We start from the raw sequence: 17,306 nt of genomic DNA, 5'->3' as shown, positions 1-17,306 counted from the left end.
GCCAGGGAAACAACCACCATCTAATCAATTCACCATGCACCTCTATGGGCTGACTGGGACCATAAACCAACACAACAAATACACACATCTACTACTGAAGAATATAAGGTACTTGGACAGCCTTTGGTGTCCGGCAAGCATTTCCTTCATCTTTGTGTTCTACTTGAAAACGGTCACAACAATAACATGTGGAGAGATCCGTGGAATCTATTTTGGCTGTGAAACAAACAGGCCTATTGTGACTGCTGTCATCATGCTGTAGTTGTGTTCTCCAAGTGTTTTCCAGTAACTGCTTTCCTATCTCCTCCTGGCATACTGGTCATCCAGCTCTAGAAGGACATATGTGGAGGGTGGAGGGGTGGAGGAATGGAGGGGTGGAGGAATGGAGGGGTGGAGGAACGGAGGGGTAGAGGAATGAAGGGGTGGAGGAATGGAGGGGTGGAGGAACAGAGGGGTAGAGGAATGGAGGGGTGGAGGAATGGAGGGGTGGAGGAACGGAGGGGTAGAGGAATGGAGGGGTGGAGGGGTGGAGGAATGGAGGGGTGGCGGAATGGAGTGGTGGAGGAACGGAGGGGTGGAGGAATGGAGGGGTGGAGGAATGGAGGGGTGGAGGAACGGAGGGGTAGAGGAACGGAGGGGTGGAGGAACGGAGGGGTGGAGGAACGGAGGGGTGGAGGAACGGAGGGGTGGTGGAATGGAGGGGTGGTGGAATGGAGGGGTGGAGGAACGGAGGGGTGGAGGAACGGAGGGGTGGAGGAACGGAGGGGTGGAGGAATGGAGGGGTGGAGGAACGGAGGGGTGGAGGAACGGCGGAATGGAAGGGTGGAGGGGTGGAGGAATGGAGGGGTGGAGGTGGATGGGTGGAGGAATGGGAGGTGGATGGGTGGAGGAATGGAGGGGTGGAGGGGTGGAGGAATGGAGGGGTGGAGGTGGATGGGTGGAGGAATGGGAGGTGGATGGGTGGAGGAATGGAGGGGTGGAGGGATGGGCGGTGGATGGGTGGAGGGATGGGAGGTGGAATGGGAGGTGGATGGGTGGAGGAATGGGAGGTGGAATGGGAGGTGGATGGGTGGAGGGATGGGAGGTGGAATGGGAGGTGGATGGGTGGAGGAATGGGAGGTGGAATGGGAGGTGGATGGGTGGAGGAATGGAGGGATGGGAGGTGGATGGGTGGAGGGATGGGAGGTGGATGGGTGGAGGAATGGAGGGATGGGAGGTGGATGGGTGGAGGGATGGGAGGTGGATGGGTGGAGGAATGGAGGGATGGGAGGTGGATGGGTGGAGGAATGGGAGGTGGAATGGGAGGTGGATGGGTGGAAGAATGGAGGGATGGGAGGTGGATGGGTGGAGGAATGGATGACAGCCTTGGCGCACGTTATTTGGGGCTTGGATTTAAGTTCTAGGGGAAAATTACTTTGTAAGTGTTTTTCTCTTTGTTTTTGATTCTTCTGGGCGTGTTGGAACCTGTTGACACAGATTATTCAGGTGGAGGACTAGGGGGCTCACCGGGGGCGGTGAGGGGGAGCGGGGGGGCCAGGGTAACATCTCTGAGAGGCTGGCTGGCTCGTAGTGGTGAATGGCTGCCAGGTCCGTCTGCTGAGCTGTGATAGCGGATCCTCCGTCCTCTCTCTCTGTTGTGGGGAAACGTTTCCATTAGCCTCCACAACAACATTCCTCTCCGTGATTTAGGTAATCTTTTATGTCCATCTTGTTCCTTCCAGAATGCAGATTCTCGGCTCTTTGCTACAGCAGCCCCTCCAGCACTACTGCAATGCTCCACTGAGATAAAGGCAGAGCTGAGCAGGTTCAAGTGTTTTGCTCTTTTACATCAATGAAGTTTTCTCTAGTGAAGACAGCGAATAGAGAGAATTGGGTTTTCCCTGTTCAGTCCCTCCCACTCTGCTTATTGTAATGGTGTTTGGGACAGATTAAAGTGTTTTTAATACTGAAGTTGTATAACGGAGCTTCATTTAATTTTGATTTCCATTTCAGAATGTGCTATTATTCAACCTTAGGAGCACATCTGGAAACTGGGAATTCACCTGTATTTGCATTACTAAGCTCAGAAATTTTAACAATAATTCACACGCCCAGCTGAAACTAATGGGGAATATTTTTGGCAGGCGCTGAAATGACTGTCATGCAAATCTCCAGTCTTTTGTAGAACAAACAGTAGATGCAGCCAACCACTAACAGACATACAATAACTTAGATAGATGAGGAACACACAGCCAACCACTAACAGAAACAATAACTTAGAGAGATGAGGAACACACAGCCAACCACTAACAGACACAATAACTTAGAGAGATGAGGAACACACAGCCAACCACTAACAGACACACAATAACTTAGAGAGATGAGGCACACACATCCACAACACACTGAGAGAGAGCGGACTGTGAGAGATGGAGAAAGGAATGGATAGAGAGAGAGAGAGAGAGAGATAGAGAGAGACAAAGTCTGTCCTGGCAGAGAGAGAGAGAGAGAGAGATCTTCCTGACATGTCTCTCTGACAGTAGGAGTGATTCCGCCCTCAGTGAGTTGCATATCTTACTGTGGACCAGGTCCTGATCCTCTGTCTGCTGAGGGTCCACAGGAGCACTGTTATTCATAAATGATAGAGAGGCTTTTGTTACGCTGATGTCACAAGCATATGACAGGTAGATCTATCCGACTGTGTGCTAATGCTGGAAATATGGCTGCCAGCCTGCTGACTAATACAACGTGGAACATACTGGCCAGAGGTTCTCCTGTATGTTGGGACAGATCAGAGATGACAAGTACCATCAAACTTCAATTTAACACTGAGTCTCAAATAGCCACCTGTCCCTTCGGATAGCCAGGCAACAGCACACCTTTCAACAAATAAATGCCTGTTTCAAATCAGTTCTGGTTCTATATTAATTATTTACGAAGAAATAGTGTTTGATTTTTTTAAATATTAAAAAAATATATATATATACCAATCATGCGTTTTATCTCCAGTAAGAAACCGCTAGCCATTGGCTGCTGACAGCTGAGAACTGCATGCCATTGGCTGCTAACAGCTGAGAATTGCTAGTTGTTGGCTACTAAAAACTGAGAACTGCTAGCCGTTGGCTGCTATCAGCTGAGAACTGCTAGCCATTGGCTGCTAACAGCTGAGAACTGCTAGCCATTGGCTGCTAACAGCTGAGAGCTGCTAACAAACTGGCAAGCACAAAAACAGTCAACAACTTCGGGACTAATGACCCCCAGAAATCATCTGATCGCCCTCTAGTGGCAAAAGTAAGAACTGTCGAAAATTCCCAGTCAAAGAGGACGATAATTATTCTGTCAAGGATGGTTGATTTTTTTATTAGAGGCATACTAAGACAAAATAAACCTGGCACAGTGTGGAAATTATAATACATTAGTGCAGGAAATGAAGAAATTGATTAAAATCCTGGAAGTGAATGCTGGAATTAAACAATTAACTATGCAAATGAGCAAAAGCTGTGTGCGTTAAGGAAATAGATGCCTGGGTCAAATAGAAGCCTGTCCCTAAAAAGTACCTGTTGTATTCAGTGATTTAAGCAAACAAACACCTGGGCTATTAATTGGTATTTTTTGGTATATTTATAAAAGAGACATTTGACAAAGAAATACTATTTTAATATGATTTGTAGCTTTGTCATACTCGTTTAACTACTAACTTGGATTAGGGAATGCTGTTTCCCCACAATGCTTCATCAGAGCCTTACTGCATCTAGCCTGGCCACTGTTTTCACCTCCACCATCATGACAATAAGCTCAAACTAGTTCTCTCTTCAACTCTATTGGAACAGCCAAAGGACATTCACAGTCAGACTAAATAGCCTTGGAAGACTCATCTTCAGAGTCTCATTCAAACCCCCAACCAAGTCATTTTGTAACAATGTGCAAACTCTTTGAGGATCTGGGGACCCATGCCAAATCTTTTCAGTCTCGTGAGGGGGAATAGGCATTGTCGTGTCCTCTTCATAACTGTCTTGGTGTGTTTGAACCATTCTAGTTTGTTGGTGATGTGGACACCAAGGAACTTGAAGCTCTCAATCTGCTCCACTACAACTCCGTCGATGAGAATGGGTGCGTACTCAGCCTTCCTTTTCCTGTAGTCCACGATCCTCTCTTTTGTCTTGATCACGTTGAGGGAGAGGTTGTTATCCTGTGACCACACTGCCAGGTCTCTGACCTCCTCCCTATAGACTGTCTCATCGTTGAGGGAGAGGTTGTTGTCCTGGCACCACACTGCCAGGTCTCTGACCTCCTCCCTATAGGCTGTCTCATCGTTGAGGGAGAGGTTGTTGTCCTGGCTACACACTGCCAGGTCTCTGACCTCCTCCCTATAGACTGTCTCATCGTTGAGGGAGAGGTTGTTATCCTGTGACCACACTGCCATGTCTCTGACCTCCTCCCTATAGGCTGTCTCATCATTGTCGGTGATCAGGCTTATCTAGCACTGTTGGAGTTGTGCTTGGCCATGCAGTCATCTGAATGATGGGGATTTGGGTCTTGTCCGGTTTCTGAAGTAAATCCTTCACGTCCGACTCGTTAAAGGAAAACATCTTTGTCCAGTACGAGGTGAGTAGTCCCTGTCCTGATATCCAGAAGCTCTTTGTCCAGTACGAGGTGAGTAGTCCCTGTCCTGATATCCAGAAGCTCTTTGTCCAGTACGAGGTGAGTAGTCCCTGTCCTGATATCCAGAAGCTCTTTGTCCAGTACGAGGTGAGTAGTCCCTGTCCTGATATCCAGAAGCTCTTTGTCCAGTACGAGGTGAGTAGTCCCTGTCCTGATATCCAGAAGCTCTTTGTCCAGTACGAGGTGAGTAGTCCCTGTCCTGATATCCAGAAGCTCTTTGTCCAGTACGAGGTGAGTAGTCCCTGTCCTGATATCCAGAAGCTCTTTGTCCAGTACGAGGTGAGTAGTCCCTGTCCTGATATCCAGAAGCTCTTTGTCCAGTACGAGGTGAGTAGTCCCTGTCCTGATATCCAGAAGCTCTTTGTCCAGTACGAGGTGAGTAGTCCCTGTCCTGATATCCAGAAGCTGTTTTCATTCATATGAGACGGTGGCAGAAACTTTACGTACAAAATAAGTTACCAATAACAAGAAAAAACACACACAATGGCACAATTGGTTAGGACCCCGTAAAACATCAGGATAGCATGTAGCATGTATTGAGACAACAAGGTAGCATGTAGCCTCTATTGAGAAAACAAGGTAGCATGTAGCATGTATTGAGACATCAGGGTAGCATGTAGCATGTAGCATGTATTGAGACATCAGGATAGCATGTACAATATATTGAGACAACAAGGTAGAATGTAGCATGTATTAAGACATTAGTGTAGCATGTAGCATGTACTGAGACATCAGGGTTGAATGTAGCTTGCATTGAGACATCAGGGTAGCATGTAGCATGTACTGAGACATCAGGGTAGAATGCAGCTTGCATTGAGACATCAGGGTAGCATGTAGAATGTACTGAGACATCAGGGTAGCATGTACTGAGACATCAGGGAAGAATGTACTGAGACATCAGGCTAACATGTACTGGGACATCAGGGTAGAATGTAGCTTGCATTGAGACATCAGGGTAGCATGTACAGAGACATCAGGGTAGAATGTACTGAGACATCAGGGTAGCATGTAGCATGTACTGAGACATCAGGGTAGAATGTACTTAGACATCAGGGTAGAATGTAGCTTGCATTGAGACATCAGGGTAGAATGTAGCATGTACTAAGATATCAGGGTAGAATATAGCTGGTATTGAGATATCAGGGTAGAATGTAGCTTGCATTGAGACATCAGTGTAGCATGTAGCATGTACTGAGACATCAGGGTAGAATGCAGCTTGCATTGAGACATCAGGGTAGCATGTAGAATGTACTGAGACATCAGGGTAGCATGTACTGAGACATCAGGGTAGCATGTAGCTTGCATTGAGACATCAGGGTAGCATGTGGCATGTACTAAGACATCAGGGTAGCATATAGCTGGTATTGAGATATCAGGGTAGAATGTAGCTTGCATTGAGACATCAGGGTAGAATGTAGCTTGCATTGAGACATCAGGGTAGCATGTAGCATGTACTGAGACACCAGGGTAGAATGCAGCTTGCATTGAGACATCAGGGTAGCATGTAGAATGTACTGAGACATCAGGGTGGCATGTACTGAGACATCAGGTTAGAATGTAGCTTGCATTGAGACATCAGGGTAGAATGTAGAATGTACTAAGATATCAGGGTAGAATATAGCTGGTATTGAGATATCAGGGTAGAATGTAGCTTGCATTGAGACATCAGGGTAGCATGTAGCATGTACTGAGACATCAGGGTAGAATGCAGCTTGCATTGAGACATCAGGGTAGCATGTACAGAGACATCAGGGTAGAATGTACTGAGACATCAGGGTAGCATGTAGCATGTACTGAGACATCAGGGTAGAATGTACTTAGACATCAGGGTAGAATGTAGCTTGCATTGAGACATCAGGGTAGATTGTAGCATGTACTAAGATATCAGGGTAGAATATAGCTGGTATTGAGATATCAGGGTAGAATGTAGCTTGCATTGAGACATCAGTGTAGCATGTAGCATGTACTGAGACATCAGGGTAGAATGCAGCTTGCATTGAGACATCAGGGTAGCATGTAGAATGTACTGAGACATCAGGGTAGCATGTACTGAGACATCAGGGTAGAATGTAGCTTGCATTGAGACATCAGGGTAGCATGTGGCATGTACTAAGACATCAGGGTAGCATATAGCTGGTATTGAGATATCAGGGTAGAATGTAGCTTGCATTGAGACATCAGGGTAGAATGTAGCTTGCATTGAGACATCAGGGTAGCATGTAGCATGTACTGAGACACCAGGGTAGAATGCAGCTTGCATTGAGACATCAGGGTAGCATGTAGAATGTACTGAGACATCAGGGTGGCATGTACTGAGACATCAGGTTAGAATGTAGCTTGCATTGAGACATCAGGGTAGAATGTAGAATGTACTAAGATATCAGGGTAGAATATAGCTGGTATTGAGATATCAGGGTAGAATGTAGCTTGCATTGAGACATCAGGGTAGCATGTAGCATGTACTGAGACATCAGGGTAGAATGCAGCTTGCATTGAGACATCAGGGTAGCATGTAGAATGTACTGAGACATCAGGGTAGCATGTACTGAGACATCAGGGTAGAATGTAGCTTGCATTGAGACATCAGGGTAGCATGTAGCATGTACTAAGACATCAGGGTAGCATATAGCTGGTATTGAGATATCAGGGTAGAATGTAGCTTGCATTGAGACATCAGTGTAGAATGTAGCTTGCATTGAGACATCAGGGTAGCATGTAGCATGTACTGAGACATCAGGGTAGCATATAGCTGGTATTGAGACAGCAGATGACTGGAACCCCAACAGTCACAGCATAGGAAATCCATTACCCCTCTTAATGCTATTTACTAACCTTCAAATGAAGAAGGTCACGAGTCTCTGAGCACAGGGGCCATGTAATGGGTGCATATACTGTCTCCAGCTGACATATACACTTATCTAGACAGATCATAATGTTGTGTACTCATGTCATCAAAGTGTTGTAATGTTCATTTAGCACATAGCATGTAATAACATGCATAGCTCTGTGAGAGACCAACACAGTCTACAAAGGCTCCATTGTTTGTAGAGGTATGTTAATTACAGACTTCAAATAAGAGAATGAGTCCACCAGTAACCTTCACCACGACTGAATGGCTGGTATCCTGCTTTATCCATGGGTGGGACTGACTGACTGACTGACTGACTGGTATCCTGCTTTATCCATGGGTGGGACTGACTAACTGACTGGTATCCTGCTTTATCCATGGGTGGGACTGACTGACTGACTGACTGACTGACTGACTGGTATCCTGCTTTATCCATGGGTGGGACTGACTGACTGACTGGTATCCTGCTTTATCCATGGGTGGGACTGACTGACTGACTGACTGACTGGTATCCTGCTTTATCCATGGATAGGACTGACTGACTGACTGACTGGTATCCTGCTTTATCCATGGTTAGGGCTGACTGACTGACTGACTGGTATCCTGCTTTATCCATGGGTGGGACTGACTGACTGACTGACTGACTGGGTTGTCACTCACCACACTATAACACACCATAACCCACTAGAACACACTCACCACACTAGAACACACCATAACCCACTAGAACAGACTCACCACCCTATAACACAACATAACCCACTAGAACACACTCACCACATTATAACACACCATAACCCACTAGAACACACTCACCACACTATAACACACCATAACCCACTATAACACACTCACCACACTATAACACACTAGAACACACCATAACCCATTAGAACACACTCACCACACTATCACACTAGAACACACTATAACACACTCACCACACTATAACACACTAGAACACACCATTACACACTAGAACACACTCACCACACTATAACACACTATAACACACCATAACCCACTAGAACACACTCACCACACTATAACACACTAGAACACACCATAACCCATTAGAACACACTCACCACACTATCACACTAGAACACACTATAACACACTCACCACACTAGAACACACCATAATCCACTATAACACACTCACCACACTATAACACACTATAACACACCATAACCCACTAGAACACACTCACCACACTATAACACACCATAACCCACTAGAACACACTCACCACACTATAACACACCATAACACACTATAACACACTCACCACACTATAACACACTAGAACACACCATAACCCACTAGAACACACTCACCACACTATAACACACCATAACCCACTAAAACACACTCACCACACTATAACACACTAGAACACAACATAACCCACTAGAACACACTCACCCCACTATAACACACTATAACACACTACAACACACTCACCACACTATAACACACCATAACCCACTAGAACACACTCACCACACTATAACACACTAGAACACAATAGAACACACCATAACCCACTAGAACACACTCACCACACTATAACACACCATAACCCACTAGAACACACTCACCATACTATAACACACTATAACACACCATAACCCACTAGAACACACTCACCACACTATAACACACTATAACACACCATAACCCACTAGAACACACTCACCACACTAGAACACACTATAACACACCATAACCCACTAGAACACACTATAACACACCATAACCCACTATAACCCACTCACCACACTAGAACACACTAGAACACACCATAACCCACTAGAACACACTATAACACACCATAACCCACTAGAACACACTCACCACACTAGAACACACTAGAACACACCATAACCCACTAGAACACACTCACCACACTATAACACACCATAACCCACTAGAACACACTCACCATACTATAACACACTATAACACACCATAACCCACTAGAACACACTCACCACACTATAACACAATATAACACACCATAACCCAGTTGAACACACTCACCACTTTACAACACGCCATAACCCACCATAACACACTGTAACCCACCATAACACACTCACCACTCTATAACACACTATAACACACTATAACCCACTATAATCCATTATAACACACGCTAACCCACTAAAACCCCAATAACCCTCTATAACCCACTATAACCCTCTAGAACACACTATAAAACACTATAACACACTCACCACACTATAACCCACTATAATCCATTATAACACACTCTAACCCACTAAAACCCCAATAACCCTCTATAACCCACTATAACCCTCTAGAACACACTATAACACACTCACCACACTATAACCCACTCCATCCCACTCTAACCCACTATAACACACTCACCACACTATAACACACTATAATCCATTATAACACACTAACCCACTCTAACCCTCTATAACCCTCTATAACCCTCTACAACCCACTATAACCCTCTATAGCCATATATAACCCACTATAACCAACTATAACCCTCTATAACCCACTATAACCCACTATAACCCTCTTTAACCCACTCTAACCCACTCTAACCCAATATAACCCTCTATAAACAACTCTAACCCACTCTAACCCAATACAACACTCTATAACCCACTTTAACCCACTATAATCCTCTATAACCCTCTATAACCCACTATAACCCACTCTAACCCACTAACCCTCTATAACCCAATATAACCCTCTATAACCCTCTCTAACCCTCTATAACCCACTCTAACCCAATATAACCCTCTATAACCCAATATAACTGTCTATAACCCACTCTAACCCTCTATAACCCACTCTAACCCAATATAACCCTCTATAACCCAATATAACCCACTTTAACCCTCTATAATTCTCTATAACCGTCTAGAACACACTATACAACACTATAACACTAACCCAGTGTTGTTATGATGTTCTGAATGGAACAAATCATGTCAATATGAGTGGAACTGTATAAACCAATTGTATACAGTTTAATTTAAAATATATAAGGTACAGTATGTAAGAATTTTGGTTTGTTTTCTTGAATGTCGCATTCCTGTCAAACGTATATAAAATGTATTTTATCTACTGTCATGAAATTCTCTACTATATCTCATTAGTAATAAGTCAATAGAGAAAAGTGACAGAAATAATGAGAACAGTGTGTATAGATACGATACCAACAGCTGCCATGCAGATATCAACACACATAGTAACACACGGCAACACACGGCTCTGCTCCTCAGCTTGGTTCTGTTCTGACGACATCTAAACAAGGAAAAGCATCTTGACTGTCAGCTGTGACCTTCCCGTCTCTCTCCCAGTCTCCAGCCTCTATGGGTTAAACATCCGTAATGCTTTATGTATGCCTGGTGTGACACTCTTTGCATAAATGATACCAAATAATTGGGCTGTATAAATAATTCATTGTGTATTAATGCAGGTAAAATGGCTTTTTGGCTCGGTCTGCTTCTCTGTCGCTCACAAAATAAAGGAGAAAAAAATCATAGATACTTTACAGAGGGAAATAAATCCCCTGAGAAAATTCCTGCTATAAAAAGTATGAGGGGGAGATGTCCATGGCTACTGTAGGTCTCTAAAACTAACAAAGATACTATTGAACAGCTACCAGAGATACTATTGAACAGCTATCAACTAACAGAGATACTATGGAACGGATACCAACTAACAGAGATACTATTGAACAGCTACCAACTAACATAGATATTATTGAACAGCTACCAACTAACAGAGATACTATTGAACAGCTACCAACTAACAGAGATACCATTGAACAGCTACCAACTAATAGAGATACTATTGAACAGCTACTAACTAACAGAGATACTATTGAACAGATACCAACTAACAGAGATACTATTGAACAGCTACCAACTAACAAAGATACTATTGAACAGCTACCAGAGATATTATTGAACAGCTACCAACTAACAGAGATACTATGGAACGGCTACCAACTAACAGAGATACCATTGAACAGCTACCAACTAACAGAGATACTATTGAACAGATACCAACTAACAGAGATACTATTGAACAGCTACCAACTAACAGAGATACTATTGAACAGCTACCAACTAACAGAGATACTATTGAACAGATACCAACTAACAGAGATACTATTGAACAGCTACCAACTAACAGAGATACTATTGAACAGATACCAACTAACAGAGATACTATTGAACAGCTACCAACTAACAGAGATACTATTGAACAGCTACCAACTAACAGAGATACTATTGAACAGATACCAACTAACAGAGATACTATTGAACAGCTACCAACTAACAGAGATACTATTGAACAGATACCAACTAACAGAGATACTATTGAACAGCTACCAACTAACAGAGATACTATTGAACAGATACCAACTAATAGAGATACTATTGAACAGCTACCAACTAACAGAGATACTATTGAACAGCTACCAACTAACAGAGATACTATTGAACAGCTACCAACTAACAGAGATACTATTGAACAGCTACCAACTAACAGAGATACTATTGAACAGCTACCAACTAACAGAGATACTATTGAACAGATACCAACTAACAGAGATACTATTGAACAGCTACCAACTAACAGAGATACTATTGAACAGCTACCAACTAACAGAGATACTATTGAACAGCTACCAACTAACAGAGATACTATTGAACAGATACCAACTAACAGAGATACTATTGAACAGCTACCAACTAACAGAGATACTATTGAACAGCTACCAACTAACAGAGATACTATTGAACAGCTACCAACTAACAGAGATACTATTGAACAGATACCAACTAACAGAGATACTATTGATTAGCTATCTATCCATTGTTTTTCATTTAGAAGAAACATATTTTTTTTGTGGCCAGTTCTGGACATAAGGAACCCATAACAATGGACAACAATATATTTTTGTCTCCACCCGGGATTTTGGCAAATCAATCACTGTAAGGTTCGACGTCCTCGTCTGAGGAGTATGAAGGATCGGAGAACCAATGCGCAGCGTGGTACGTGTTCATGATGAGATTTATTAAACTCAGAACACTAAAACAGAAATAACAAAGAGAACGAAACGAAACAGTCCTGTCTGGTGACAAACACTAAACAGAAAACAATCACCCACAAAACACAGGTGGGAACAGGCTACCTAAGAATGATTCTCAATCAGGGACAACGAACGACTCCTGCCTCTGATTGAGAACCATACCAGGCCAAACACATAAACACAGGTGGGAACAGGCTACCTGAGTATGATTCTCAATCAGGGACAACGAACGACTCCTGCCTCTGATTGAGAACCACACCAGGCCAAACACAGAAATACAACATAGAAAAAGGAACATAGACTACCCACCCCAACTCACGCCCTGACCAGACTAAAACAAAAACATAACAAAAGAACTAAGGTCAGAACGTGACAATCATTTTGATTGTTTTTATCATGAAAATGTCTGACTAGGTATGAAGTCACATGGTATCAGTCCGTGATATATTTCAGTATCCTGTCTACTGTACGTATAGTTTTCATTTGAAATGTTTATTATATATTTGATAATTATGGTAGAAATTACTACAATTATTTTTTTATACATAAAAAAAAGATGACTAACCCAACATGAAGACAAATGTATGAGGGTTGTGGAGCAACAGACAGACAGCTATCTGTCCGCGTCTCTACCCAGGTCTGTCTCTAGTCTTAAAGGTCCTGAATGACAGGTCTTGCATTCCTTACATAATACAAGAACTACAGGGCTCCCCTGACCTTCCTCTAACACATACTGACCCAAACACTTGAAACCAGGAGCTTTGGGCTAAGAACTGTTAAGATTGATGAAGACCTTTGCTAGATGAGTTTAGTGCAACATAATATTTCTTTAGGCCAGGGTCAGCGGTGTTCAGCGTACATCATCACTAACTTATTACATATCCAGCCAATTAGCTGAAAACAAACAGGCAGGACAAACGGCCATTGAGCTCTGAGGACGGGGGAAAATATCCCGAGGCGCTCGGCCATCTCCCAGAAGCATCAAAGGAGAGACAGAGGCATCAGCAGCAGAAAGAAAGGCCTTGTTACATAGCAGGACCTATACAGTACAGGCCTTTATTTCTCTCCTGATTCAGGTTACAGAACAACTTGGCCCGGGATAATGGAGCGCTGGGAAGAAGATTTCACCTGAACACTATATGCAATGTGCAGCACGGTTAGTTTAGGATTAAAAGCCCATTGAGTTGCTCCCCTGACATGGGAAATGTAGCCTGGAGATGAGGAAACAGAGCAGTTAGCTGTCAGACAGGTCAAAGATACATCTTGATGTGGCTGGTCATAATGACTGCAACATGACCTGGGAAACACATCTTAAACCTCCAGGCCAGGTGTCACTTACTCACACAATCATCTGAAATAGTTACTAATTGTCTTTGAGCCAGGAGACTGACTGCAATATAGAGAGAGTTCACTAGAGACCTACAGACATATCAGTTACATTCCTGTAGTGTCTGGACACTGGAGAGAGTTCACTAGAGACCTACAGACAGACAGACAGGTCAGTTAAATTCCTGTAGTGTCTGGACACTGGAGAGAGTTCACTAGAGACCTACAGACAGGTCAGCTACATTAATGTAGTGTCTGGACACTGGAGAGAGTTCACTAGAGACCTACAGACAGGTCAGTTACATTCCTGTGGTGTCTGGACACTGGAGAGAGTTCACTAGAGACCTACAGACAGGTCAGCTACATTAATGTAGTGTCTGGACACTGGAGAGAGTTCACTAGAGACCTACAGACAGGTCAGTTACATTCCTGTAGTGTCTGGACACTGGAGAGAGTTCACTAGAGACCTACAGACAGGTCAGTTATATTCATGTAGTGTCTGGACACTGGAGAGAGTTCACTAGAGACCTACAGACAGACAGGTCAGTTACATTCCTGTAGTGTCTGGACACTGGAGAGAGTTCACTAGAGACCTACAGACAGGTCAGTTATTTTCCTGTAGTGTCTGGACACTGGAGAGAGTTCACTAGAGACCTACAGACAGGTCAGTTACATTCCTGTAGTGTCTGGACACTGGAGAGAGTTCACTAGAGACCTACAGACAGGTCAGTTATATTCCTGTAGTGTCTGGACACTGGAGAGAGTTCACTAGAGACCTACAGACAGGTCAGTTACATTCCTGTAGTGTCTGGACACTGGAGAGAGTTCACTAGAGACCTCCAGACAGGTCAGTTATATTCCTGTAGTGTCTGGACACTGGAGAGAGTTCATTAGAGACCTTCAGACAGACAGACAGGTCAGTTATATTCCTGTAGTGTCTGGACACTGGAGAGAGTTTACTAGAGACCTACACAGGTCAGTTACATTCCTGTAGTGTCTGGACACTGGAGAGAGTTCACTAGAGACCTACAGACAGGTCAGTTTTATTCCTGTAGTGTCTGGACACTGGAGAGAGTTCACTAGAGACCTACAGACAGGTCAGTTACATTCATGTAGTGTCTGGACACTGGAGAGAGTTCACTAGAGACCTACAGACAGGTCCGTTATATTCCTGTAGTGTCTGGACACTGGAGAGAGTTCACTAGAGACCTACAGACAGGTCAGTTTTATTCCTGTAGTGTCTGGACACTAGAGAGAGTTCACTAGAGACCTACAGACAGACAGACAGGTCAGTTATATTCCTGTAGTGTCTGGACACTGGAGAGAGTTCACTAGAGACCTACAGATAGGTCAGTTACATTCCTGTGGTGTCTGGACACTGGAGAGAGTTCACTAGAGACCTACAGACAGGTCAGTTACATTCCTGTGGTGTCTGGACACTGGAGAGAGTTCACTAGAGACCTACAGACAGACAGGTCAGTTACATTCCTGTAGTGTCTGGACACTGGAGAGAGTTCACTAGAGACCTATAGACAGGTCAGTTATATTTCTGTAGTGTCTGGACACTGGAGAGAGTTCACTAGAGACCTACAGACAGGTCAGTTACATTCCTGTAGTGTCTGGACACTAGAGAGAGTTCACTAGAGACCTACAGACAGACAGACAGGTCAGTTATATTCCTGTAGTGTCTGGACACTGGAGAGAGTTCACTAGAGACCTACAGATAGGTCAGTTACATTCCTGTGGTGTCTGGACACTGGAGAGAGTTCACTAGAGACCTACAGACAGGTCAGTTACATTCCTGTGGTGTCTGGACACTGGAGAGAGTTCACTAGAGACCTACAGACAGACAGGTCAGTTACATTCCTGTAGTGTCTGGACACTGGAGAGAGTTCACTAGAGACCTACAGACAGGCAGGTCAGTTATATTCCTGTAGTGTCTGGACACTAGAGAGAGTTCACTAGAGACCTACAGACAGACAGACAGGTCAGTTACATTCCTGTAGTGTCTGGACACTGGAGAGAGTTCACTAGAGACCTACAGACAGGTCAGTTACATCCATGTAGTGTCTGGACACTGGAGAGAGTTCACTAGAGACCTACAGACAGGTCAGTTATATTCCTGTAGTGTCTGGACACTGGAGAGAGTTCACTAGAGACCTACAGACAGGTCAGTTATATTCCTGTAGTGTCTGGACACTGGAGAGAGTTCACTAGAGACCTACAGACAGGTCAGTTACATTCCTGTGGTGTCTGGATACTGGAGAGAGTTCACTAGAGACCTCCAGACAGACAGGTCAGTTATATTCCTGTAGTGTCTGGACACTGGAGAGAGTTCACTAGAGACCTACAGACAGGTCAGTTATATTCCTGTAGTGTCTGGACACTGGAGAGAGTTCACTAGAGACCTACAGACAGGTCAGTTACATTCCTGTAGTGTCTGGACACTGGAGAGAGTTCACTAGAGACCTACAGACAGACATACAGGTCAGTTATATTCCTGTAGTGTCTGGACACTGGAGAGAGTTCACTAGAGACCTACAGACAGGTCAGTTACATTCCTGTAGTGTCTGGACACTGGAGAGAGTTCACTAGAGACCTACAGACAGGTCAGTTATATTCCTGTAGTGTCTGGACACTGGAGAGAGTTCACTAGAGACCTCCAGACAGACAGGTACATTCCGTTATGTGAGAGAATGGTTAAACATTGTTAAAGTGAGTTGATATAATCCAATTTGAAAAGGTCAAGGTAGTAACCATTAAACACAGATGATTTTATTCAGACAACCGTTCATCTTTTCTTGGATTGTTAGCTAGATTGTTAGCTAGATTACTTGTTGGTTATTACTACATTGTCGGAACTAGAAGCACAAGCATTTCGCTACACTCTCATTAACATCTGCTAACCATGTGTATGTGACAAATACAATTTGATTTTGATTTGATTTGATTAGCCTCCATATTCCGACTTCATAACAGCTGTTTCTTCAGATGGACAAACTAAACTTTTCCTGAACAATATTTAATATAAATCCTGATACATTTCTTGGATGACATTACGTTTTGTCATTATGAATTACTTTGCGTTGGATTTTGCATAATTTCCATCATGTTTAATATCTACATGGACATGCATGCCATCTCCCAATAATGATGTGATTTCACAGATCAGACAGGCATCACCTTCTGACCAACAACAGGATTTGTATTCTGTCCTCTGTAGTCAGAGACAGTGAAAACATGGATTCTGCCTTCTGTAGTCAGAGACAGTGAAAACATGGATCTGTCTTCTGTAGTCAGAGACAGTGAAAACATTGATTCTGTCTTCTGTAGTCAGGGACAGTGAAAACATGGATTCTGTCATCTGTAGTCAGAGACAGTGAAAACATGGAT

This window comes from Oncorhynchus clarkii, unplaced genomic scaffold (assembly GCF_045791955.1).
Source record: "Oncorhynchus clarkii lewisi isolate Uvic-CL-2024 unplaced genomic scaffold, UVic_Ocla_1.0 unplaced_contig_2178_pilon_pilon, whole genome shotgun sequence".
Classification (NCBI taxonomy): domain Eukaryota; kingdom Metazoa; phylum Chordata; class Actinopteri; order Salmoniformes; family Salmonidae; genus Oncorhynchus; species Oncorhynchus clarkii.
Note: the sequence above shows the minus strand (reverse complement) of the source record.